General features: G+C 54.0%; 1 long non-coding RNA gene across 1 annotated transcript; it reads right to left on the bottom strand.

Annotated features, from left to right (window-relative positions):
- Positions 1-399: 399 nt before the first annotated feature.
- Positions 400-16,079, bottom strand: LOC125961390 (uncharacterized). Its single transcript, XR_007472072.1, has 3 exons — positions 11,297-16,079; positions 2,509-2,635; positions 400-737 (listed from the first exon to the last, which is right to left on the bottom strand). It is a non-coding gene; the product is annotated as an uncharacterized LOC125961390 (long non-coding RNA).
- Between the last annotated feature and the right edge of the window lie 7,593 nt (positions 16,080-23,672).

The following is a 23,672-nucleotide window of genomic DNA, read 5'->3' as shown; positions in this document are numbered from 1 at the left end:
AAAGGAGCGTGTACTTGGGACTTAACTCAGGGCCTTGGGGCAGTGCCTGGGATTTCTTCATGGGGGCAGCATGGAAAGAGTGTTGGGAGGAGACCTCACCAGACCAGCATTCTTACCAGAACCCTTCCAAAGACGGCATCCCAACCCCCAACCAACAGAAGATAAATTATTTGCCCATAGATAGAAAATGACTTTTCGTGGTAAACTTAAAAGCTATATTAGAATTCAAATTATATTAAAATTTTCATGGAAACACAATGATAATCGTAACTACCTCCCAGAAATTGTCTTTTTTCTTTAGGAGGTGACACATAAATAAATAACATGGGTAGACTTGTTACCGAGTCCCAGCTCGCTCTGCTCGCCGCACAACAGGCCAATGAATCAGAGACGAGGTGCTGAAGCAAAGGAATACGACTTTATTCGGAAAGCCGGCAGACGGAGAAGATGGCGGACTAAAGTCTCAAAATAACCATCTTATCGGGGTTTGGATGCCAGTTTCTTTTATAGCACAGAGAGGGGGAGGAGATGAGGAAGTAAAGTAAAAAGGCCATAAGTTTTGCAAATATCACCGGAATGGCCAGCCTTGGGGAGGGGATGTGTTAGTTTCTTCTTTCTTGCAGCCATCGGCAGGTGGAACAGGGTCCGGATGTTTGCCTGGACAAAGGCACTTTGGTTCAACATTCAGGCAGAGGGGCAGGGTCCCCCGAGGCAGGCCATTATGTACAGATGTTATCCTTTCAGCCAAAAAAAGCAGTGGAAAGCAAAGGGTAAAGTGAAAGAAACTGATCCAACATGCAGTCAGATTTGGTTCTTCCCTAGTACAGAATTTCACCTGTTGCTGCCCGGGCGCCATCCGCCTCCAACATGAGCGGTCAAACCACTTTCCAGGTTAAGGGGGTTAATGGTCCTTTCCTCAGGGAGCAGTTAGGATACAAGCAAGATGCCTCCCTTATTCGATCACAACATTCAGAGAAGGAAACAGAGCCTCCCAGCCCCCCAAGCCTGGGTTCCCTTGTGATGACTGGGCACAGGCTGACATCTGTGTTCAAGATAAGCCGTAATGGACACCAGGCCTTAACCTCCTTTCTCTCTCCTGGGGCCTGAGCCCCTGTTCCCAGGGCAGGGGAGGGGCGGCAGAAACAGCAGGCTGAGGCCCCTCCTCTTCCCAGGAACGAAGGCCTCTTTCCTGAGAAGCCTCTTCCCATCCATAGGCAGCTGCAGCTCTGGGTCAGGATGTGCTAGGCAGAAGCTACCGCTGCAGGCAGCCCACCATAGGACCACTCTCCTAGTTAGAGGTGGTCCCATTCAGACAGCTGGGTGTAAGGAGGGGGCACCCCTACGCAGAGGCGGCTGCAGGTGTAGATGGGAGTCTGAAGCCAGTGCGGGCTCAGCACACCTTTGTTGAATTTTAAGGAACTCAGCACACCGTGTGTGGGGTACCTCCACGTCCCCTCGGGGAGAGGCTCTGACTGGGCCCTTCCAAACTCCCAGATGCTGTGAGACAATTGAGTCTAAAAACTAGTCCGTTTGTGACCCGTGGGAAAGGTTTTGGGTCAGAGACTGGGTCTTCTGCTCTCCACCACCCAACAGAAAAGAGTGAGAAGACTTCTCTTTCCACTTTCACCTCCATCCAACTCCCTAACAGTGGGAGAGGATTTGTTTCCTCATAAGGGGCTCTTAATACATTGATCATTTCGTCCCCATCACTGGAGTTTTCGGCTGGAGGGAGGTGGGGACAGAGGTAGGGCAGAGATCTTCCCACCACCAGCCAGGATGCGGCAAAGAAACAGCCCCGAGCAAGCAGCCCAGGGCAGGGCAGGCTCGCTGGGGCACCGCTGGTCTCTGAGGGCACGAAAGCCCCATCTGCTCGCTCAAGGGTACCATGAAGATCTCATCAAACTGCATGAGGAGAGCTCACTGCAGGGAGGGGCTCCCTGGAGTACTTTGGGATCAAGTGCCCCGTCACCCCGACCCCAGCCTGTTGCCCGATTTCGTGTCATTGTGGCCAGGCTGAGTCTGGCAGGAGTCGTACCAAGTGCATCTCAAGGCAACTAACAGTCTGTAGTGGCTGGGCACAGCTGGACAGCATCCTCCTGCCATCACCATTTCCAGATAAACGTTGGTGACTGTGTGATTAAAATACGAAAGCCCGGGCCCCATGCCTGGACCCTAACAAAACCAGAGCAGGAGATTGGTCTAAATCAAGAAATTTCAGAGAAGTAGTTCTATAGCATCAGGCGGAGGGAAGTGCAGGTCAAGGGAGCAGCAGGGAAAGGCCACATCCGCCAGGGCCTCTGAGGACATCGGACGTAGCCGTTCAGGGATGCACCCCGCTTCCCCGCATCACACCCGGGGAGGATCCACCTCGTACGTCTCCTCGATGGGGAAGACCAAACCCAGGGGCCAGACCCCCTGCACCATCCCCACCCCCAGCTATGTCTCTCTGGGTTTGAAATCCGCTATTGTAATTCTCTACCAGCATGGAAGCAATTCTGGAAAACTTACTTTGTACTGGTGCCAACATCTGGGGACGGTACGTAGCAGTGGTGTCGAAAAACTGGGGACAAGCACATTGCATGAGTGTCCAAGATTTGCCTTTGCCACTATTTGTATTTTAAAGAAGAAATGGAATCTGAAAAATGGAAATTACGTTTTATTATTTTTTTTGCAGTGTTTCATTTTAATATCTGAGCCTGGAAGCTATTAAGCTGTCCTTGCATTAAAAGTGACTAAAGCTTGTGTTTGGGGTGATCTATGACCCCTGACTTTGCCCTGGGGACTCTGCCTTCCCGAAGACAAGTGCTGGGATGAGTTATAGGTTCATCGCACCCCATTATTTAAACACCTGAAGCTATTCTTTTCCTTATGAATCAGTGGGGGCGAAGACAAAGAAAAGGGCTTCATGTAACATTTCCCTTCCTCCCTTGGTGACCAGGAAAACAGGAAGGGGGCGAGGCGTGGCTGGAGAAGGGAAATGCAGAGGATGTGTGGGCCGGGGAGAGGCAGGAGATCCAGGCGAAGCGGCAGCTGAGAAGGAGGCCCCTCCAGGCCCAGGAAAGGGGCGGGGGTCCTGGTCTGGGGACAAAGGGGGAGCCACTCCCAGGGCTGTTTTCCAAGGACAATTTACAGTCCCCATTGTTGGCCTTTCCTCTGGGTAATTAAGCACTAAACGGGAGCCGGGGATGCCCAACCATCTTGTCACCGGGCTTCACTTTCCCCGGCACGCCAGCTCTCAGCTGCCTGACCGCTGTGCCGTCCACAAATGCCGGGGAGTTTGTCGATGCTGGTCGGCATTCACCTTGCCCAGAACTCAGCTCTGATCTCACGGGGCTAGATACACTTTGGGGCTGTCTGCAGGAGATGAGGGAAGGGTATCTCTTTTGATGATTTATTTCTGAAGCAGGCTTCACTGTGAAATTTAAACCAGAGAGGACACTTCCTTCCTTGGCCTGGGCATCCTGCCTTCTGAAGGTGGCTAGAGCACAGACGTCTTTGCCTAAGAGGGGAGAATAAATAGGTCCATGAAGGGAATAAAGATGGACCTTAATCCATCTGTTAGACAGAGATGGGTGCTTAATAGAAGAATGAACAGTCGATGAACGTACTCATGTCGTGATGGATAATCTCAGCTGTTTTCTTAAAAGTGAATTTCTGAGATGTGTTTCTGTATTGTGTGTGTGTGTGTGTGTGTCCCAAATATAAACTGGAGCTCCATGTGGCCCAGTCCCTACGTGGAGTCACGTTCATAGAAGCACAGCACCAAAACCCAAAGAATGAAAAGTTAGCTGCAGTTTTCGCTCAAGGGTCTGGGGAAATACCAAAGGGCATCCAACTTACGGACCAGAGAAACACTTCTTAAAATTCTCTCTATTTGATTCTCTTTTCCTTGAAGAATTCTGGAACCTCTCTCTTTTAATGGCAAAACCTCTCCTTACTTCCAGCCTTTTCTATTTCAGTCCCCTGGGTGCCTTCTATCAGCATTTTACACGGGCTGGAAAGTTGTGCATCCTCTCTGTCTACTACCTGAATTCTTCAACACACAGGGAGGCTTGGAGGCCGACCCCAGAAGCAAGACTCTCCTCCTTTCCTGTCCTCCCACCCCAGGCCCATCTTCTTCTCTCTCCTCTCATCAGTTTGGGGGACAGAAACTGGTCCCCCAAAGAGCTGAGGTTGAGATGTAATGCCCAGAATTCCCTTTCTTAGGCCTGTGTCAGGGGGAGAATGGCAGGGGTGTACAATTTGGAAACTTCATTCCTCATGTGAATTTTTACGCACTTCCCTGGCCAAGCTCTGCAGACTCCTGCACAGAAAAGTGCCAACCAGGGGCATCCTCTACTCATGGTCAAGCCCCTCACACGCAGAGACACTTTTCCCAGGGGTGGTGTCCCCTCTGGGGTGTCTCTGAGACCCTCTGGAGCTGTACCATCCTGGGGCTTCCCGCACTTTTTCACAGGCTTCAGGGCTGTGCGGTGGGACCCTCCAGGGTCTCTGCCTGTGAAAACTCACGCAAGAGGCTGTGTCACCGAGGAAAAACCAGCTGGTATGTCACCCCTGCCTTACGCCATCTCCGCTGGCAGGTGGGGGGCAGGAAGAGGAACCAGGCGATGCAGAGGCTCAAGACTTCACGACACCCTGGGCTGAAGCAGGGGGGCCTCCAAAAGCCCCCACCTGCCCAGCTTTCACAATCAGGGACTTACTTTCTGTTCAGACGACAGGGATTCTGACAGAGGGTGAATCCCCCATGACTGTGCGTTTGGACGTTCTTGAGCAATCCCAGCGCACAGGAAGTGTCTGTGCACCCGTATGCAGGAGGACAGATCCTCGACCCTGGAGGACAGGCCTCCCTCACCCCCAGGCTGAGAGGACTGTGCCCCAGCTGCCCAGCTCTCTCCCCATTTGCTCTCACACAGGAATTTCCCCTCATAAAATCAGGACACATTGAACCCCCTGTGGCATCTATTTGGCTCAAAGTGGGCACACCGCAGACCCCCGCTGGGTTGGCTAGAGCAAGAGCCCGATAAACAGACCCTGAGAAATCCTTACATCCTCCATCGTGGAGCCCTTTCCTCGAGGGGCTCACAGCCAGTGCAGAGAAAGCAATGTACGCGATGTAATGATAAAAACAGGGAAGGAGCCTTTCTGGAACCAGCACGGCTGTGAGGGGGCTGGAGGGAAGGGGGGCAGCTTCGCAGCAGAAAAGACTTAACTCGGGCCGTGAAGGCCAGGCCGTCCCTGCTGAAGGGACAGTTGGCACCGAGGTGTTACCCCGGGAGGAGTGGGGTCAGGCCCTGGCACCGAACCTTCCGGAGGAAGAGGGTCTCGTTGAGCAGACCCCAGCCCCTGGAGCTGGTAGGACCCCAACTTTCCTCTGTCTAGCACCCCTTCTTGTTTTCCGCGTACTCATCACGTTTGTAATTTGGCCTAATTGATTCAGTTGTGTGTTGAACGTCCATCTCCCCCACCAGACAGCACAGCACGTGAGTGAGACCTTAACATCTCGGTTCAGCCAGTGTCCAGCACTGTGGCCGGCAGGCATGTCAGAAGGTTCTCTGCAGCATCTGTCAACAGAGACATGAAATACCTTGGCTGCTGCCTCCCTGCCCCCCACTCCGCACCCGCAGACACGAAGAGGAGGTCGGGTCTCTCCTTGAACTGTCCCGGCCGCCAGCCCCTGAGAGAGTGACTTCCAGATGGTCCGGGCCTGTTCCAGGGACACGAGGGCCTGGGCCAGGACCGATGGCAGAAGCAGCCACAGAGGGGGCACCTGGGCACCCTCTGCTTCAGGGAGCTCTACTTGGGGGACCCCCTTGGGGAGGGATCCACTGCTGTGAATTCCCTCAGGGACCCCCCGTGCCTCAGCCAGCTCCCACCAGCCACTCCTTCTTTGCAGCTCTCGACAGCCCGAAAGGGTGAGCCTGGAGCAGCAAAGGCCCTGGGAGGCTGCTCTGGGCCTGACTCCCAGATGGGGGGGACCGTGCCCTCTGCTGGCCAGGCCCCGTGGAGCCTGGGAAATCAGCAGCAGGAATCTGGAGCATTCTGTAGGAGCATCTGTAAAGCCGGCTGCCCGAATGGCTTAGAATGATGGGGTTAGAACCCTCAGCTCTTGGGCAGGCATCCCCCTGCCCGGGGCCAGGGCGGGACAGCAGGACGGCCTGCCACGTGTGGACTCATGACATACACCCCTCATCTTTTCAGTCTGGAATCGCCTCGTTCACAAGCCCCAAAGGAGAAGTGACGTTGATCCTTTACGACCAAACTGCCAACCTTTACCGCAAACAGCATTACCCAGCCAGTTTGACGCTCCATTATGTATGGTGGTTCCCAGCAATATATCCAGCCTTCAAGGATAAAGGCTGGACATTCAAAAGAAGCCACGGATTCAACACCTGGAACCAAGGGGGCTCTAGAAGCACGGTGACCACCCCCGGCCCCAGGTCCCCAGCCTGGGTGGGAGCTGAAAGCCACATCTGTTAGACAGAGCCCCTCAACAGAGGAGGGGTCCGCCCCCGGGATGCCTGGGGGTGGGACAGACAGACCACAGGGCTGGTTTGGGGTAGGGAAGCGGCAGTGAGCCTCTTCTCACCGGACCATGTACAAGAATCTACTCTTCAGGCACCAAAGATTTACTGAGCATCTCGTGTGAGCGGGCTCCCTGCCGTGCTGGGGGTCCAGCCCCAGGCCGGGTGCCAGAGCTCACTCAGAGGAGGGTGTGCTACACTGAGGTGGAGGGAGGGATGGCGGAGGGCGGGCACGGCACGGGGGCCGGGGATCAGCGCTCACAAAGCCCTGAGTGGGCAGGCGAGGCAGCGCGGCCGAGGAGCGGAGCGGAAGGCCCCGTGGCTGAAGGGCCGAAAGCAGGGAATGAACAGAGGGAGGCTGCGGGCGACCAGAGCCCTGGAGGCCTAGTCCTGAAAGCCAGGGGAGGCCGTGGATGCCCATTAAGATGGAGGGGGGAATGGGGGGGACATCCATGGTGGTGAGGTTGCTTGGATGCAGAGGGCAGCAGGGCACACTATAGGTGACGTGAACAGTCCCGGGGACAGTTGGTGACCTGGAATTTGAGCCCCAGAGGCGTGCTCAGTTCTTCTTCCCTCACACCCATGAGGCGCAGCCCGTCTGCTCATCAGAATCACTGGCAAGCTGTACAAAATGCTGATGCCCAGGCCCCGCCCCCAGAGACTCCGGTTTCTCAGGTCTTCTGGGTTTACTCCAGACCATCCTGATGAGGAACAAGGTTTGAGGGTACTTCCCCGAGAACCCTAAGTCTTCCTCTAACCTCCGGGGCTGGTGTAGCTGAATGGGGCAGCATGGGGGTGGAGGAAACAGGCAGGCTGCACCTGACGGCCCTCACGGCCATGGGGACCCCGGGGCCCCGCCATCCGCCATCCGCCATCCGCCATCCGCCATCCGCCATCCACCATCCGCTGCCATCCGCCATCCACCACCTGCCACTCGCCATCCACCATCCGCCACCTGCCACCCGCCATCCTCCATCCACCATCCTCCATCCACCATCCTCCATCCTCCATCCGCCATCTGCCATCCGCCATCCGCCATCCACCATCCTCCATCCTCCATCCTCCATCCGCCATCCGCCATCCTCCATCCTCCATCCGCCATCCTCCATCCACCATCCGCCCGCCATGCATTCGACAGGACTTAGTGTCACCTTTCTTCTCCCTCCCTCCCGCTCTCTGGAGCCTGTCTGGTGGCAGAAGCGCAAGAAAGGGAGGGAAAGGAAGTTCAACCAGGCCAGTTCCCAAGTCCATCCTGGGGAGGTGACCTGGCTGGTGAACGGGGCTCCCGTGCTGCCCCCTCTCCCCACGCAGCGAGGGCCTGGTCACAAGCTCGCACGGCTATCCCAGGGCACCTGGCCTTACAGAAATGCCTCCTTCCCGGCCTGTTGTCACATTAGGCCAGGGTGAGAGTGCCACTTCCCCTCCCAGGTGGCAGCAGGACTGCCCGTGGGCCACGCCCTGGGTCAGACACTGGCTGCTCTGAGAGTTTCTTCCCAGGTCTGTCCATGTGGGGCCTTTTCCAGGGAAACGCTATCAGCTGTGAGAAAGAGAACACACATTCTGGAAATACCGAAAAACAAGTTTATGCCATTACCCACGTGACCAAAATGCACGAGAGCTGTGGTTCGTGGTTTCTCCCAGGCCCGTCCGGCTGCATCCCCCTTCCTCTGTCCCCCTTCAACCTGTGTATCCCCTAACCCACCCTCTCCCCTGCCCCAGGCCTTTCCCCTCTCTCCTCACTGCGCTCAGCTTCTGAAATTCACGTCTCAGCTGCTTTGGCAGCACCCCGAGGCTCTGAGGCCAAAGAGGCACAAAACTTCTCATCAGAACCAGCCTGCGTGGCCCTCCCTGCGTGAAGCCGGGGCTGCGTCCCCTGGCACGTTTCTCGAGCAGCGCCTGTCACTCAGGGGTCCCGCACCGCCAGCTCCATCGCGCTCCTGGCACTGACACCCCCAAGGGTCTGGCGGCGAGCAGCCTAAGGCAGCAGGTGAGCTGCGTGCTCAAACCCGATGGCTCAGGAAGAGGCCTGTGTCGGTGCCGCCCACTTGTTTCCTGAAGACCCACAAGTCTGTGTTTAGTATACTTTAGAACAATGTCTGGAAACTGCAGTTTACTTTAGCAAACATACATACATGTCTAAACATCAACAGTGTGGACAATTTTACTCATAACCTAAGGATGCCAGACAGGGGACCTTGAGTGTCGTGGCCATGCCACTGTGGCTGTTTCATCTCTGGGCGCAGGGAGAGCTTTGAGAATCAGAGGCCACATGCATCCGGGCTCTCGTGGCCGGCACTACGGTGGGTGCCGGGGTGGAGACGCAGAGACAGATCAAGTCCCCATGCTCAAGGGGCTTGTGCTCTGGGTGGGAGCTGCAGACATCAAACCAACAGCTAAACAGGAAGAGGTGCAGCGCCAGCACTCACACCAAACAGTTCTGTGACCGTGGCTGGGTGGGGCGCCTCCGTGGCAGGACGACCAGGGAGAGTGGCCTCTGACCCAGACTCAGGGTGGAGCCGCTGCAAAGACCCTGGGCGGGGCTTTCCGTAGAGCTCCATGGCCCTGGAGCCTGATGAAGCTCGAGTGTGCAAAGAGGTCAGTGTAGCCGAGCGGAGCAGGGCCAGGGCACGACGAGAAGGCCTGGGGACTACGGGCAGAGGCCAGCACAGCTTCCGTCACAGGTGATGGGGACACGTCGTGTGCTGACAAGCCATGTCCAAGCAGGCGTGGCAGGACCTGAGTTATGTTGTAAAAGGCCACTCTGGGAACTCCGTGGAGAAGAGGACACAAATGCATCCTTTTGCTTTCTCTTCCTCTAGGCAGTGGGAAGTCAGGGGGAGGCCCCGGCAGGACACCACCAGGTGGGCCACCATGCCCCGGCCACCGCAGGGGTGAGAGAGCACATGGCCAGAAAAGAATGACGCGTGCTGCCGCTCGGGACTTTTGCCTCCGCTCCAGTCCTCCCGGGTTTACTTTCTTTTTAAGAAATTTTACTTTAGAAAATGCTAATTGAGAAATGCAAGCAGAGGACAGCTGAACCCCACCCGAGAACCCCTGCCAAGGGCCCATCCTCAGAGGGAGTTTTCTCAGGCCGTCCTCAGTCTGTAAGAAGAGGACACATGGACACTGGCTGCAGGGCAGCTTCAAGGGAGGTTTGGTTTGGTTTGTGTTTTGTGTTTTCGTGACTATTTCAGCATCCCCGTCGCTCGGCACACTAGCTCCTCTGAAGGACTGGCTGATACACGTAGCCCCTTCCCCTCTCAGCAAAAGAGGACCTTCGGGGGGACAGACTCTCCCCGCGCCCCCGGAAGTGGCATTGCGGCCAGACAAAGATCTCCCTGTGGAGCACAGAGCTCTGGACCACAGTCTGCGGTGAGACAAAGCTGACGTGCTCTTTGTGAGATCATTGAGTCCCTAAACCACAGGAAGTGCCCCAGAAGCAGGGATCAGAGTGGAAGACACTGAGGACGCTCGCTGTCACGGCAAAGACCTCAGACAGCTGGAGGGGGCGAGCTTACTTCGCCCGGGCAGCTAGAACCACGCACCTAGCTCAGGTGGACCATAAACACAGGAGTTTAGTCCTCCCAGCTCTGGAGGCTGCAGGTCCAAGATCAAGGCACCGCATATCCAGTCTCTGCTGAGAACCCTCTTCCTGCTTCACAGTCGCCCATCTTCTCGCTGTGTCCTCAAGTGGAGGAAGGGGCAAGGGAGCTCTCGGGGGTCTCCTTTATGTGGGCACTAATCCCTTTTATGACCTAATCACCTCCTAATGCCATCACGCTGGGGGAATAGGTTTCAACATAGGAACTTGGGGACACAGTCAGCCCATAGCACCCCCATGTCAGCTGCACGGAGCCAGACCTACAAGGACCAGAGAGGGCAGAAGAAGCCAAGGTGGTACTCACCCAGCAGCTGACCCAAGACAAGGATGCGGGTGTTCATAGGTTATCTGATCCCAGGACACCGGAATGGGGAGGCGGAGCTGAGACAGAGACGGGAGTGACCCACACAGCAGTCCTGCTACAGGCAACCAGGGCTTCCCACGGAGGGAGGTGGCGGGGTGCTTCTGTCCTCACCCCCATGAGTCACAGGTTGGGGTCTGCTCCTGGGAGGTGCTAATTCCCCCCACTTCGGTCCTGCACACTAGCAGGCCCCATGGCCCAAGTGAGCCCTCGGGCAGAGGCAGGAGGCCCGTGTGCCCTGAACGGGGAAGGGCATGGGGCCGCGGAGGCCACTGACTGCTCACCAAGTGGCCCATGGACGTCTCATTTCCGATCCGCAGGGTTCCTCTCCCCACACTTACGATATGCTTCACTCTGTCCTCTGTCCGCCCATGGCCAGGCCCACCCATGACCCTGGCACTGCCCTTGCTTTGCATCCCTGCCCACCCTCCGTCGTGAGCACAGTGCCGCAGCCCCCCGGGGCCACGGGCAGTGGGCGTTTCATCCATGCTCAGCCATATTTCAGCAACTCAAATACTTTAGCAACTAACAAAGACCCAATGTGTCCTCCCAGGGGGGTTCGCTTTATTTTATTTTACAATTAATTTTTCAACTTTATAGAGGCTTTATACACATGGAATAAAATAGACCATAAAGGGTACAATTCAATGAGTTTTGACAGGCCTCTACTCCTGTGTAGCCACCAGCCCAATTAAGATATTGAATATTTCCATCACACCCGGAAGTTCGGCACAGCCCTTCGAAATCACCCAAGTCACCCCAGACCAGGGAACCGCTGATCTGCCTTTTGCCCTACACATGAGTTTCACTTACCCCAAATTTCACAGTTTTCCTTCGGGTCTGCCTGCTTTAGGTGTTGCCTCCCTCGCCAGGTCATTCCTTTTTATTGCTGAGTCGTGTCCCGCTGTACAATGGACCACAGCTGGGTTTTTTGTCCAAAGGCATCCGGGGCTGGTGCGGTCCGGGGCCGTCGTGGAGGAAGCTGGTGTGGACGTTCGAGTTAGGTGTTTGTGTGGCTCTAGGTTGCCGTCTCTCTTAGGTAAGTACCTCAGAGTGGAATTGCTGGTAAGTTCAAGTTTAACTTTATAAAAAGCTGCCAGTCTGTTTTCAAAGTGGATGCCCTTTCCATTTCTTTTTTTAACAATTAATACATGAATGATCGTTGTAGAAAAAATAGAAAATACTGAGAACTTTAGAAAAATAAATATCTGAACTACCTCTACCCGGAAATAAGCGTCTTAACCACGTGTTCACAGAGCATTGCCTTGTCAGCCGTCATTTGGGTGCAAAGAATGGAAATTATGTCCAGCACAAAGGAATATTCTGAGCCGGACAGAGAGGCATCTATGGGTGACAAGGGGGAGGGGACACAGCTGAACTCCATGATGGTGGCCATTCTGGAGCTCTCTCTGTCTCTCTTGCTCGTTCCCAGGGGCCAGGGGCCCTCCCTCTCTAGCCCCCAGTCCAGTCTCCCTGCAACAGGTGACTCCCTTGGTTGGCTTCTGACCCACATGCTTCCCTCCCCAGTGGTTACATCAACAGCACTTGGGCTCAGAGCTGTCTGCTTTCCAGGACTCGGTTTGTGTTCCCAAAAGAACGAATCTGGTTGGCTCAGCTTGGTTCAGCCATCCTCTCCTGGTCCCTGACACAAAGCAGGCCATGGGCCACGGGCCACGGGCCACGGGAGGCTCTCCATGGGGAGTTGTGGGTAGGAAAACAGTGATGAGCGTGACTAACACGGACCCCCGACCCAAGACCGTTCTAAAGAAAAGGTTCAATAACCTGTATTTTTTAAATGTATAATCTCTTGTGTACACCCTTTCGTGTCATTGAAAATATACCTGCACCATCATCTGAAGAGACCACATCCTGGTACCCTATAAATGCATGAACAAATGCCCTAAACATTCAGGTTGTTTCTGATTATTCCCTCTAAGAAATCACTTTTTGGTGAACATTCTTGTACATAAATATTTTATTTTTCTCTTAGGAAGACTTTCCTAGGATATTCTAGAGCCAACATCTACAGCCACAATTTCATTCCATCTTCACCGTGAAACAGGGAATAACGCATCCACTTTCCAGATGTAGAAACGGAGGCAACATGAAAGCAGCCGAACGCCCGCAGGTGAGAGCGCTGGGATTCCAAAAGCTCTGTCCGCAAGGCTTCCAGGAAGGTCCTCCTCCACCCTCCCCACCTGTGGGCACGAAACCACATTTATGCCTGGACCTGGGCCAGGTGGACCGTAGGTAACAAGCCCAGCCCCCCGAAAGAAGTGTCTGTTCCACACAGAGCCTGCTTCTGGGCACAGACAAGAACTTCCACGGTGGTGCTTGGGGTCAGATCTTCCCCTGCACACACCAGAGGTGTCCTCTTCTGAGTAACACCACACCCACAGCCAAGAGGAGCAGAAGGTCTGGATGAACGATGCCACAGAGGAACAGACGACAGCCGTGAGCTGTCGGACTCTCTCCAAGGACACAGGAGCCCTCAGAGGTGACGGCCTGAGGCTGTGAGCAGCCCAGGGATGGGAACTGTCACAAGCCAACAACAGGGGAGCTGCTCCGTTTTTCCCATTTTATTCTTTCCTTTCCAGATAAAACTACACTTGGGCTGCTCTAGAGGTGGGGTCCCCAGAGTCTCTGTCCTGGATGTTGGCAACTGCCTGGACAAACCTTTCCAAGGGAGTGGCCAGGTCGCTGTGAGGGTCAGAAGACAGGAACAGGACCACGGCAGCTGTGGGCGGTTGGTGTGTGGGACTCTGGGAGCGGCCGTCTCCTCCCCCCCGCCACCCCGGCCCCTTCCTCGGTGTCTCTCTCCAGGCCTGGACCACACACTGAGTGCAGAGGCTTCATCGCTGCCTTGGGGGTTGGGGGACAGCCCTGCCAAGTGCCATCCTGAAGGTCAGCCACCCAGGAGACCCAGACCAGGCCCTGCTCGGGACCCGGAGAGCCATCAGGCACTCGGGAGCTGGGGCAGCCCCTTCACCTTTTCTGGACGGGAGAGGCCCTTGTTTGCGGAGCCTATCCTGAGGGTGACAGAGGACAACCCCTCATTCCCAGAGGAGGACGATGCAGCAGCTGCAAACAGCTGATGGGGTGGAGAGCATTCCCAGACCAAAAAGGCCCCGTGAGCTGTCCCCCACGCATGTGTTAAAGGAAAAAGGAAAGAGAAGGAAAATGGGATTCCACCTGTGGTCGGTCACCAGGGCCCAGTTCAGGAGGAGGGTTAAACCCCCTCGCGTTTCAGAAGCCAGGTTTGCAGGACGGCTCGCCTCCCCTCCGGCTCAAAATGTCCCTCGAGCTGCTTACTCATGAGGCTGCCCTGACAGCTGTTCTGACCATGCCTGCGAGGCTGGGATGGCTCGTGGTGACTTGGTGTGGCCCCTCGGCACACTGGGACGGTTAAGGAACCCGCCTATTGTGCTTGGTACCAAGAGACGCTTCATGGCTAACTGCCGTTGTTGGTAGCATGGTTATCACTTATAGGGTAAGTATCCTTCACAGCAGCCCCTGCTCACCGTACTGAGCTCACACTCAGAATCTACACAACGCATCCCTTTTCAGTCAAGCTCCAACACCGTCCTGAAGCCGGGAGGACGTCTTGCAGGGGGTCTGTGTTTCCAACAGATGCCCGCACACCCGCTGCTCGTTGAGATCCAGCTTGTCTGTGCCACCAGGAGAAAGGATGTTCTCTGCTGCTGGGAGGGTTTCCTGGTCACTGGACTCCTGAAAGGAGCCCAGCCTGGCTGAAGGGGGACGTGAGCGAGTGTGCTCTGTGACCCTCTACCAGCCCTCACACGTCCGCTGGCCCGTGTCCCCTCCCCAGGACCTTCCTCTTCTTCAAATCATCCCAGACCAGAAACTCGACTTAACGTGTGACTTGCCCCCTTAGTTGTGGTGAAATTATATCACTCAGAGCAGTTTTATAGACAAAGATTCAGAATGAGGGCACGGCACGAAGAGGGATGTGTTAGCCACTCGGGTGAGGTCACAAGGGTCATTCATGGCCAGGCTTTGAAGGCCGAACGGGAGCTCAAGCAAAGCAGGAGAGGAGGGAATGATGATGGCAGAGGAGGTAGAGGGGGTGGGAAGGTCCAGGGGAAGGAAACAACGTGGAGCTCAGGGCACACCCACTGCCCGAGGAGGAGGTGAGGGAGGAGAGGAAGAGCTCCCAACCTCCAGCCATGCTGGGGAGAGAGCCACACCAGGGAGAGCCATGCCAGGGAAAGCCACGCTGGGGGTGCTGGCTCCAGAAGGCCCAGCGGCACCTCAAGATTATAAACCATGATTTTTCCTTCTTAATAGAAGTGACTTGTTTGATGTATAGCCCAGATATCAGCTCCAGCCCCAAGTTCCACAAGCTCCCCAAGATGTCTGCCCATCCCCCAAATCTATGATTATGTACACAGAATGCCTGCTGTGTACCAGGCACAGTTCAAGCAGCAACAATGAAGCAGTAAAGCAGGGGTCCCCAACCCCCAGGCCTCGGAAGGTACCAGGCTCTGGCCTGTTAGGAACTGGGCCTCATAGCAGGAGGTGAGTGGTGGGCAAGCAAGCTAAGCGTCATCTGTATTTACAGCCGCTCCCCATCGCTCACATTACCATCTGAGCTCCACCTCCTGTCAGATCAGCGGGGACATTAGATTCTCTCAGGAGCGTGAACCCTACTGTGAACTGCACGTGCGAGGGATCTAGGTTGCCCGCTCCTTATGAGAATCTAATGCCTGATGATCTGAGGCGGTGACGCTAGTGCTGGGGAGCGGCTGCAAATACAGATAATCATTAGCAGAGAGGTTTGACTGCACAGAAACCATAAGAAATCAATTGGTTGCAGACTCATACCAAAACGCTATCAGTGAGTGGCAAGTCACAAGCTGCCTCTGGTGGCAGGTTTAAGTCAGAATCCAACACTTATTTTAGTCCGCGAGTAGCCCGCCCATTATTTTCTTTACCACTTCGTCTGCGCCGCTTTCCCGCACTGCACACTTGTCTCAGTCACGGTTTTGGTAAGCCCACGGGCTAACCCGAGACAAAATGAGTAAAAAACAAACGTTGCTGGAGAGCTTCTTTGAAAAAGGGAAATGACCCAATGATGAGACAGCAGAAGACTCTAAGACTGCCAACCCAAAGAAAGCTGCATTTGAAAGAAAATACCAGGAGTCCTACTTAAATTACACGTTCAGTGCAACAGGTGATTCACATTCTCCAAGCCCGCTTTGTGTAATATGTGGCGACCGGCTATCCAACGAAGCCATGAAACCTTCAAAATTGCTTCGCCACATGGAGACCAAGCACCCTGCATTAAAAGACACGTTTTCGGAGTTTTCCAAAAGAAAAAAAACATGAACACAAAGAACAGAAGCAATTATTGAAGGTCACCCCTTCATCAAATGTGTCTGCACTGAGAACATCATTCTTAGTGGCTAACCGCATTGCTAAAGCTAAGAAGCCCTTTACTATTGCTGAAGAGTTGATCCTGCCTGCTGGTAAGGACATTTGTCGTGAACTTTTAGGAGAGGCTGCAGTTCAAAAGGTGGCACACGTTCCTCTTTCGGCTAGCACCATAACTAGACAAACTGATGAAATAGCAGAGGATACTGAGGCGCAATTGTTAGGATTAATGAGTCACTGTGGTACGCAGTCCAGGTTGACGAGTCTACCGATGTTGATAACGAGGCAACAATGCATGTTTTTGTGCGACATATTTTTCAGGAGGATGTGCATGAGGATATGTTATGTGTAATTTTGTTGCCAACCAACACCACAGCTGCAGAACTATGCAAGTCTTTGAATGATTACATATCAGGAAACCTGAATGGGTCATTTTGTGTCGGTATATGCATGGACGGAGCGGCTGCCATGACCGGACGGCTTTCTGGTTTAACTACTTGAGTCAAAGAGTCGCTTCTGAATGAGTCTATGTGCTGTGTCATCCATAGAGAAATGCTGGCTAGCCAAAAAATGTGACCTGAAATTAACAATGTTTTGCAGGATGTGATTAAAATTATCAACCACATTAAAGTACATGCCCTTAACTCACATCTGTTCGCGCAGCTCTGTGAGGAGATGGACGCAGAGCACACACGTCTTCTCTTATACACAGAAGTGAGATGGCTTCCTAAAGGTAGATCACTGGCCAGAGTTTTTGAGTTACGAGAGCCGCTCCAGAGATTTCTTTTAGAAAAACAGTCACCACTGGCAGCACATTTCAGTGACACAGAATGGGTCACAAAACTTGCTTACTTGTGTGACACATGCAACCTGCTCAACGAACTCAATCTGTCACTTCAGGGGAGAACGACAACTGTGTTCAAGTCGGCAGATAAAGTGGCTGCATTCAAAGACAAACTGGAATTATGGGGGCGATGAGTGAACATTGGGATTTTTGACCTGTTTCAAACATTAGCGGAGATTTGTTTTTGTTTTTTTTCGCGGTACGCGGCCTCTCACTGCCGTGGCCTCTCCCATTGTGGAGCACAGGCTCCGGACGCACAGGCTCAGCGGCCATGGCTCACTGGCCCAGCCGCTCCGCGGCATGTGGGATCTTCCCGGACCAGGGCACGAACCCGCGTCCCCTGCATCGGCAGGTGGACTCTCAACCACTGCGCCACCAGGGAAGCCCTTAGCGGAGATTTTGAAAGAGACTGAGGCAGGGCCTTCTTTCTCCCAGCCAGTGCAGGATCACCTATCTCAGCTTTCAAAAGAGTTTGAGCATTACTTCCCAACCACAAAAGGCCCCCAAACTGGGAAAGAATGGATCCACGACCCATTTGTGAATAAGCCAGGTGAATCGACTTTGTCCGTGCTAGAAGAGGATCAAGTGCTTGAGATCGCAAATGACGGGGCCCTTAAAAGTATGTTTGAGACAACTTCAAATCACCAAATGTTCTGGATTAAAGTCAAGCCGGAATATCCTGAGACTGCCACAAAAGCACTGAAAAGCCTGCTTGCATTTCCAACACCCTATCTTTGTGAAGCAGGGTTTTCTGCAGTGACAGCAACCAAAACAAGATCACGGAGTAGACTGGACATAAGCAACACACTTTGGGTGTCACTGTCTCCCATCACCCCCAGATGGGACCGTCTAGTTGCAGGAAAACAAGCTCAGGGCTCCCACTGATTCTGCATTATGGTGAGTTGTATAATTATTTCATTATATATTACAATGTAATAATAATAGAAATAAAGTACACAATAAATGTAATGCACTTGAATCATCCCGAAACCATCACCCACTCACCCGGTCAGTGGAAAAACTGTCTTCCATGAAACGGGTCCCTGGTGCCAAAAAGGCTGGGGACCACTGCAATAAAGAACGTCTGCCCTCACGGGGCTTCGATTCCACTTGGGGCAAAGGAGGTGAGGAGAGACAGATAACAAACGAAGCAGAATGTATTGAAGGTCCTGTGGAGATAATTGCCATGAAGAAAAATCAGTGTGAGGCTGAGTAAGAGATGAAGCTCTAAGCCATCCTTCTTCCTCCCTCCCCTCCCCCTCCTCCGTCCTCTCTGCGGATTATGACGCAAAGCTTGTGTCCTCACTTCTCCTTTGCTGCCTTTGCTTCCTCTGGAGATAATGAGCCTACGCACATGTCTTTCCATACCTGGTAGAACATTGAGCTCAGCTACTCAGGGGAGCACTGTTGTCTCCCGTTAATTTCCCAAAAATCACTTTCTCTATAAATAACTCAGGCAATTAAATTGTTTAGAAAACCTAAGGGTTTGCTGAGAACAAACATCACATTGTCCACATGTTAACTGGAAGGTTACCAAATGATTCCTGTTTTCCGATCTGGTTGTTAAAACCTGATAAGTCAGCTTATTTTTGTTAACAAAATCGCTGGATTCCTCCTGCTACATGATGTTCAAGTGAATTAACAGAGATTGGAGGCAAAAATTGGACATGAGGAGTAGCCAGGTTCACAGTGAATTTCTATTCACAGACTAATTAGAATGAGCTGTGATGATGTTAGGAAGCGTGGGCTCATCTAGGTGTGCAAACAAGGCCTCCTGGCTCATGGAAGAACTAAGAATAGCATGGCAGCCCTTCTCATCACACTGGGCTACTGAGACCTTGTATTGTTCTGCCCTCAGGAGAATATTTTTGTTTTGAAGATTTCTAACCTGCTTTTTCTCTGGGGGGGTAATCTTAATAGAAACAGGCTCTTTTCCCCCCTTAACACTTCAAAGTCTCCCCAAATAGTCCTTGTGGAAAATACAATGGCACCAAAGAAGAAAATAAGATTATCACCTCCCTGCCATCTGTGGGCATAAAAAGATTGGTCCCCAAACCTCTGTTCTCTGTGTTGAAAAGCTTGCCTGGAACAGGGTCATGGTGTGGACATGTTTTGGACGGGTCAGCTCCTGAGCAGGCCCTCTATAAATTCTTGGAGATATTAGGAAAAGTATTTAAAATGTGTCAAAAGGGCCAAAAAGTGGGTGGCACGACCTTCTGTGACCACACTGGGTGATGTTTAACAAGACTACCCAAGGATTCTTCAATTATCTGGGGGAACGGGGCCGTACTTGACCTGCCATTTCCTATGATTTGAGGTTAGACACTGTGCAATTACACAGTACATTAGAGACCAAGTCTAGAACAGATGCATATAATTTCTGCCCTGTAGGAAAATAATCCCAAATCTTACAGTTTTATTGCCCTGTAGGGCATTAACCAGCCATTGTTGGTCCTGAGGCAGTAAACTTATCTCGGGATGCTGTTTGGGAGGCGGGAGGCTGGAACCCTGATCCCCTACTCCGTTCTGAATGAGCTCCTCCACCTTACTGACTCCCTCACTGATGAGCTAAATGCAATACCGGGCTTGTATTCCTTCTGCATTGGGGTGAGTCTCATTTTTAACTCTTTTAAGACTGGGCCTTGACGGGAAGGACAAATTACCAAGGTGATGCTATCCTGGGTGTTGACTATGTCGAGCTCCCCTGAGCCTGGTCCTTCTTTTAAGAACTTGCCCTCCCTCTGTTCCTGGCAGGGGCTCACTGCAAAGAACCACCCCCCAAGGAACTTTGATGAGACGCACAGATGACCTCCCTGCTCACCTATGACAGGACCACGTACACCACCCACATGCCCAGGTGTGGGCTCGTAAATGATTAGCTGAGTTGCCTGTCGCCTCTGGACCAACTTAGACAAACACCCGCTCGCCTGGCTCACCTGAGCCACCCAAACTTTAGTGAAGCTTCTCCTTATCCCCCACCAGGCCCCTGGACTTTGGCCCAATGAAGCCTGAGCTCATCGGAATGCGGACACCCTTCCCCAACACCCCTCTTTAAGCCCCCTCCCGAGAACTGTGCTGTCAGGATACCTCCCTGTCAGCCCCCCGCCCTTCCCCACCCATAGGTCCTTGCTGGCCTCGCTGACCCACCCTTTCAAAGAAGATGCCCCCCCCGCCTGCCCTCAGGGCCCCTTGCAGACCTCATGGTCTGACCATCTCCCTGCTGCAATGGCCCCTCCCTTACTGAGCAGAAGGCCCTCCTCGCCTACATCGGGATCTGTTTTGATTCAACCCCGTTCTGACCCTGTGAAGAGGAAGGACCGAGCCTGAGGCTCCCTCACAGCCTATTTGTCCTACCCGACCCGCCTCTCCTCAGGACCCAGATCTAGGGCCGCCCGCTGTCCACACTGCTGGCCATGTGCCTGACCCTGAAGGGGACGAGGCACTTCTAACATTCAGTGGTTTTCTGCAGCATCTTGTTACCCAACATGTGTGCCCATCTCCGAGGCATTCAAGCAGCTTGAATTGGTGGACACAAGGGTCAGGGGTCAGGGAGCAGAGGCTGCCCTGGGCCAGGGGGACTTCCTTCCACCCCCACCACTGTTGGGGCCTCTCCTCACTGTGTGGGTGTCCTCACAGTAGCTCTCTGTTCAGGTAGAAACTGGGCCACACCTTTGCGTGGTACTGTCAGTAACGTACAGACTCACTTATGTTCACTACAGGTGAGCAGGGTCTCTAACGCTCTGTCTTTCCATCATCCCTTTTAGCCCCAGGAAAAGGGGAGAACAGATGCCACTTGGAAGAAGCAGAGTGCATAACTCAGAGCTCCGGAACATCATCGAGAGGGTGTGATGTCACCTCCATGCCGGGCGCCGGGGGTGGAGAGAGCCAGGTCAGCGGCTGCCTCCGTCTCCAGGCCACCGTCCAGCCTGAGGGTGACGCCTGGAGCAGGAAGGCAACTGCGTTGCTCCTTCCAAGCCCTGGGGGCAGCAGACCACCCCAGCCTCAGGGCAGCGCCTGACCACGAAGACCCTGGGGCCAGCCTCAGGCCAGGGCCACAAGGCTGGTCAGATACACCCCATAAATTCCCACATTTCTGGAGAGGAATGCAAGCGGTGCCTGAGGACCAACTCTGGAAGGCGGACCATCTCAGAACAGCCTGGTCAGTCTGCAGAGGCCCCCGGCAGCATCGCAGGGGCTTCCGGGGCGGGTGACGGCCACACGCTTGGCCCACTGTCCTGCTGACTCAGAATAAAGCAGCGTGTCTTCATGAACCCAGGGGCCTGGCACGCAAAGAATAGATCGTAGAGACTTATTTCAGCTGTCTCAGAATCCTCTGTGGAACAAAGAGACGAGGAGGGAAGGAGGGCGAGAGGGGCAGAGAAGATGGGGGGGATGGAGGGAGGAAGGAAAGGGAAGGGAGGGGAGGGGAGGGGAGGGGAGGGGAGGAAAAGACAAGGAGGGAAGAGGTTAGTCCCCTCCACCCCCACCATTCCCTCTCAAGTTCAGGAAACATGACGGAAGGATGCAGGGATGCAGGGTTAGGGTGGCCCGTGCACGTCCCCTTTCCCTGCGCCCACCTGCCGGCTGCTCTGCTCTTTGTGTTCTTGTCCCTGGTCCCGGCAGGAAGGTGAAATGACCCACTTGCCCGAAGTGCCTGTTGAGCTAACCCGTCATCAGGGCCACCATGAGACGGATTTCCTGACAGCACACTCTTGTGCAAGCAGGTCCCTGCTCGACACTTCTCAACAAGGCAAAGACCCTACCGTAGGTGGGAGGTTACATTCCAGCCGTACGCTGAGCTTCCCTGGAAGAAGGGCGTGGTAGGGAGGGGGGCTCAGGACTTGCTGGAAGGGGTCATGTGTCCTGATCGTGAGGCTGTGAACGTAGCACATAACGGCCTGTTCTGAACCTACTCAGTCTCACCAAACCCTGCCTTTCCCTCCCAGGCCAGGCCCTGCAGGGAGCAGGCCGCCCCAGGCTCTGTGCTGGGTGTGTGGGGTGCAAGCCAGACGCCCCGTGACCATGGCCCTGGGGAGGTGCAGCTGAAGTGATGCGCCAGGTCCCCTCCTGGCTGGAACGCTTTGTGAGTTAGTTTCCTATTGCAGTGCTGATGACAACAGAACACAATAGCAGGACCTCTGAGAGGTTGTGCAAGTTAAATGAGATAATGCACAGTGTCTTTTGACCAGTGCCGCGGTTGAAATCAATGATGAGTTGTTGCTGGATTAACTGCTGTTTTTTGAAATACACATTTCTCCAAAGAAAGAAGCGTCGGGGGGGTGTACTTCGGAGGCGTATATATAAAGCTGGGGACACCAAACCATCATGAGAGTCTGGTGAGGGGTGTTTGGGGCCGTGACACCTGCCAAGGGGGCAGCGAGAGGAGTGGGGAGGTTGCCCTGGTGTGGGGGAAGGGCACCGCACCGGGCCCGGAAGGTGACTCGGCCTTGAGAGCGGAGCCCTGTCAGTGATGGTTCGCAGAGGTGAGGCCCCAGACCTGCTCAGTCCACGCTGCCTGGAGAAACCCCAGCCCCTTCCCAGGAAATCCCCTTTCCATTTCAACTGACTCAAGCCGGTCTCCTCTGCCTGCAGAAGAGGAAGGGGCCTGAGGCAAGCTGCCAGCTGCCCTTGTGTGCTTAGGTGCTGTCCTCTCTGTGCCCAATGGCTGACGTGCAGCAGAGACCCTGGTGGTGGTTCCAGCAGAAGTTTCTACACCCCGAACAAGCTTGGAGACCATCTCCAGGCAACCAGTCTTCACTTGGGAAATCAGGAGGTGGCCCTGCCCTCCCACCAGCTCTAGCGGGCCTGGTTTCTGGGGCTGATGCCAAGTTCTGCCAGCAGTGGACAGAGACCCTATGGGGGATGGAGGACAGGGGCCGGGGCAGGGGGGCCAGAGATGGGGGATGATGGGGCAGAGATCTTGCAGCGTGGACCTCCCTCTAATACCAGCCCCAGAAATTGTATTTAGCTGCTATAATTAAGCAATTAACCACTGGAAAAAAAAATATTTGTAATTTTTCCAGATCTTCTTCCTCTCAGCAGAAATCTAGGATGTGTTTTTCTAGTTCCCTTTCCTTGAAACGTGTGTGTTTTGAAGGAAACATAGCCCATATGTTGCTTATTCATGTTTCACACAAAATGCTCTTAGGGAATATTTACTCAAGGTCCAAAACATCTTCCATTTGTTTGTGTTTTTAAAGAAATCTTCTGAACTTAAAAACAGGAAGTCCTTGCTGGCGGAGTACATGAACGTAAACTCTATGGGTTTAGGGTCCGCGATGGGTCAGAAGAGCTCTCAAACCAGAGGCGCTGTGTTGGCCCCGGGGCCTGGTGCAGAAGCCCAGAGCTGACGAGCAGAGACCAGCTCCACGAACCAGCAGCCAGGCCTGTGGATGGCAGTTCCCAGGGGAGGGCGAGGAAGGGCCAGGCCTTGTGAAAGATCAGCTCTGACCCACAGCCCCAAAAGGCTTTGGCCCCAAATGCCCGTCATCCTCCCCCGGCCTTGAGAGGGAAGGGACAGGGCATCTTGGACCCAGCTCTGGCAAGTAGGGCAATGTTTCGTTGCAGAAAGAGTTAGAAAACTCTGCCTTGGTGGAGGTGCCCCTCCCCCTGCCAAAGGGAAGAGGAGCCAGGCAGCTGACGGAAGGAGGTGAGATGGAAGCCGGGGACTAGTGCACAGGGCATGGGGCGGGGACGCCCTGCCGTTCTCCACCCTGTGGTCTCAGTCCTACCACCTCTAAGATGGGAATAAATGCACCCACCTAACAAACTCACACGCATCGGAAACACACATCTACGGTTCCCAGCACGTACCTGGTGACCCATCAGCAGACAGCACAGCAGAGTCTGGTGGGAGGATCTGCCCTGTCGGTGTGACAGTGCTGGTCACACCTGCCCTGACCAGTGTGCCAGGAAGGTTTGGGGCCAGTTTCCAGAGGACACCTGTGCAGG

Source organism: Orcinus orca, chromosome 16 (genome assembly GCF_937001465.1).
Source record: "Orcinus orca chromosome 16, mOrcOrc1.1, whole genome shotgun sequence".
Lineage (NCBI taxonomy): Eukaryota > Metazoa > Chordata > Mammalia > Artiodactyla > Delphinidae > Orcinus > Orcinus orca.
This window is presented reverse-complemented; position numbering and strand designations above follow the sequence as displayed.